Source organism: Mauremys mutica, chromosome 13 (assembly GCF_020497125.1).
Source record: "Mauremys mutica isolate MM-2020 ecotype Southern chromosome 13, ASM2049712v1, whole genome shotgun sequence".
In the NCBI taxonomy this organism is placed as follows: domain Eukaryota; kingdom Metazoa; phylum Chordata; order Testudines; family Geoemydidae; genus Mauremys; species Mauremys mutica.
In genome coordinates, this window is record NC_059084.1 from 21,586,202 (window position 1) to 21,589,797 (window position 3,596).

Consider the following 3,596-nt stretch of genomic DNA (forward strand, 5'->3'; position numbering starts at 1 on the left):
TCCACAAAGACAGCCAAAGGCTTTGATGGCCACTTTCTCATGCTCTCTCTTGTCCCTTTCTGCTCCCTTCACTAGCAAGTACCAAAGATGTAAGAAAGACCTTTTAATTGGCTGATTCTCCTTACAGCCAGGGTTGGACTGAACTCCTTCCTGTGTGTGGCATGCACAGCAGTTTGAAACTGCATTCCCTGAGCTGCATTCTGAGCTGCACAAAATGGCTACTTCATGCTATTAAAATAGTTTCTCATTTGGGAGACAGGGCATGAAGGGGTTAGCAGCCAACAGGGGAACAGGGCAATAGGAGGCTAACACAGGTGGAAGGGGCAGCACAAGGGTCACACCAAAAAGTTAAAGGCAGACAAGTCAGCAGGGAGACAACACGACTTGTTAAAAGGGCTGACAACCTTTAGAGTTAAATAACAAGCCTTATTCTGATAGCCACGGACCAGATTCCGGCTGTACTTTCATGGCCTCTGAAAATCACTGGCATATCGGCTCCCCGCTCCAGCTCAGAATCAGGGACTGATCACAGAATCCCCTTTGGTCCGGTCAGTAGAGAAAAATTATTGCAGAGGGACCTTATTTATTTTTAACATTCCAAGAATCCACTAACCCTGATAATTCAGAGCAGAGAACAGATCATAAGATAAATGCCCAGCCTTGGGCACTTATTACCAGGGTTGCCAATCCTCCAGGATTGTCCTGGAAACTCCAGGAATTAAAAATGAATCTTGAATTAAAGATTATGTCATGTCAGGAAACCTTCAGGAAGATGCCCAGCCAAAATTGGCAACTCTACTTATTACTCAAAGTCCAGGATTCTCATTTGGAGGTTGCCATATAATATTGGATTATGGTAATATCTTATATTGCATTAGGTTTTCACTTTCATTACTTAACTTCCCTTTGTTTATAACATTATTTTCTTCTATCTATCTGCTTCTCTATCTAAGGCACCTATCACCTTGATAGCTATATCCCAGAAGCAGTAAAATAATGTTTCTTCCCCTATCAGGCAGTGTTACCCCTTCCCAGCAAACACTGATTCTTTCCCCCTGCTTCTGTTGGAGGCCAAGCCAGCAAAGCAAGGGGCTGTTTGCGTCACTGTTTGCCAAAAACTTTCTGAGGTTGTCAGGTCTGGAGACAACATTTGTTAGGCTCTGTAACTTGTGCTCCCTCTGCTGCCCGGATGGCTCTTTCTAAAAATCTCAGTGTCACACACGAGCAGAGGCTATTTTATTATTTTCTTGGTGACACAGTGGGAGGCTAAAAAAAAAAAAACAGGAAAGGAAATATTGAACCCAGCTGTTCTGAATAATTTATTTCATTTAATTATATTCTGGTGTCATTTCTTTTTTCATTAGATTAGAACTGTTCACAGATACAGTGGGACTAATTTGGAGCCATAACAGTTAACAACATCCCTTTAAATTCGGGATAGGCTGAGGTGGGGATGTTTGGATTAGGATCTAATCTGGGTCATGCTTAAAAGATTTGAAATCAAGGCTGAATCAGGCCTACAGTCAGGATTAGATCTATTAGCCATGAGAATTTTAAAACTGAGTTTGACCACATCCAAATAGGAACTGGAAAATATGTTCCTTCTAGATTGGGATCTGATTCACTGGGGCCACAACTGGAGGGGCAGGTACAAATTTGGGGTTTCAAATTGCCCTCTCATCACTCTTGGAGAGTCTGAAATTCAAAAAGTTTGGGTTCAGGGTCTGATTTGGAGCACAGGGGAATGTCCAGGCCTGAAACAAGCCCTTACCGCCTACCCTCTACTGCATGAGATATCGAAACTCTGCTCTGATCAGAAGAAACCCTTATTAAATAAAGCCCTGGTCAGCCAGACAATTTCAATTACTACACTTTTGACCTTAACCAAAACAAACAAAAAAAGATGCTGATTGAGTGAGTTAGGCACTGCAATACAAGAAAGACAAAGTGACATCAAGTTAATGGCTAATACAGGCGGGGGGCAGGGGGGAGAAGAGAAAGATAAAATAAAGGCAACTTCAAATGACTCTGCTCTCCCATCTTTTTTTTTTTTTTTATGAAAGAAGATTAGGTTACTACAGTTCAACCAGACTCAGTTTGCTTATTGCTTTGGGCATTAAGAATTTAATGCAAAAGTAATGAAGTTAAACCTGTGGGATAGATAATGGTCATTAGCGGTCTTCCTTCTCTGTCATAAACCTGACCCTTGTTAACTCCCAGTTTATCTTCCCATGCAGATGATTTTGAATGGGGCAAAAAGTACTGTGTATACTGCCTGTGTCCTGAGGAAAACATCATGTGATCAGCCAAGATGGGCACAGATATAATGCTCATTGAGCCACTTCACTTCATTATTACTCCCCCAAAAGTGTGGGTGGATCTTTTCAGCACCTAAGGAAAGGACATGGGGGAGGGAGTCTGTCCCCAGGTTGGACAGCATAATTTATAGCCCGAAAGAGTCTGAAGAAGCCAATTAGTATTTCAGTCTTTCATGAAGAGGGTGCAGTTTAGGGAGAGGCAGCAGATAAGAGTTTTAGAAAAAATGAAACCTTTTCTTGCCTCAGCCCCAAACATTTTGTTCCTGACATCATTGCACATCAGTCATTAATTAAGCTACTGTAGGAATCATTGGCAGGGGGCAGAATTTAAGCAACTGCGCATGCATGCCCATTCCTGTTTGCAAACAGTCAGGGCAGATCCTTGTCTACTTCATATTTGTTTCTGGGCCAGGACTCTGGCAAGGGGCTTGGGGGATTCTAGTCTCCTATTGTGTCAAACAGTATTCCATCCCATATTAGAAATCTGTGAGATTAAAATGTCCTTTCCATAAGGATCTGGACAAGTAAAACTTGTTCACTCAAACATTCTTGCAGAGCGACCACAAAAGGGACATGAGCATGGCCAAAGTCAATTCTCTTTGAAATTCAAGTGCAGACTTGGGGAAATCTTTTCCCATTAATCATCCAGTAAAGATGCTGATTGAGCCTTGACTTTATAGAACCCTTAAAAAAATGCAAAGGTGTTCATTTACCATTCGTCTTTTAATTTAATAATGACTGAGGGGCTGGACATTTTCTGGGCCTGGAGGAGTTGATAATTTAAGGAGATTCCGGCTGGTCATTATTTCCCAAGAAATGCCCTACACCAAGGACATTATTGCAGTTTCAATCTAAAATGGAGGGGAGATAGACAGGTATATTGACCTTAAAAAACAAATCAATGTATTCTGAGGTTTCATTACCCGCTGGGTTCAGAATACACCGAAAAGACAAGGCAAGAGCCTTGAAGTCCATTGCAAATCTACATTGCTTTCAAAGGGACCATGATTTTGCCCTCAAAGAGCATATGGGGAATAGAGGAAAAATATGACTCATAAAAATATCAGTCATCATAGCAGTTACACCTATGTTTGAGTAATTCGGAGTGAATTATTCATCCCTTGATGAATAAACCAAAAATGAAGGTTTTTGGCTGAGCTTACAGGGAATTATATCTTTTCCTGTGAATTCTCTGAAAGGCAGCAAAACCTCAAACTAATATCCCAGTTTAGGGGGATTTGTGGATTATTTTTGTAGCTGATGCAGTTCTCACCAGTC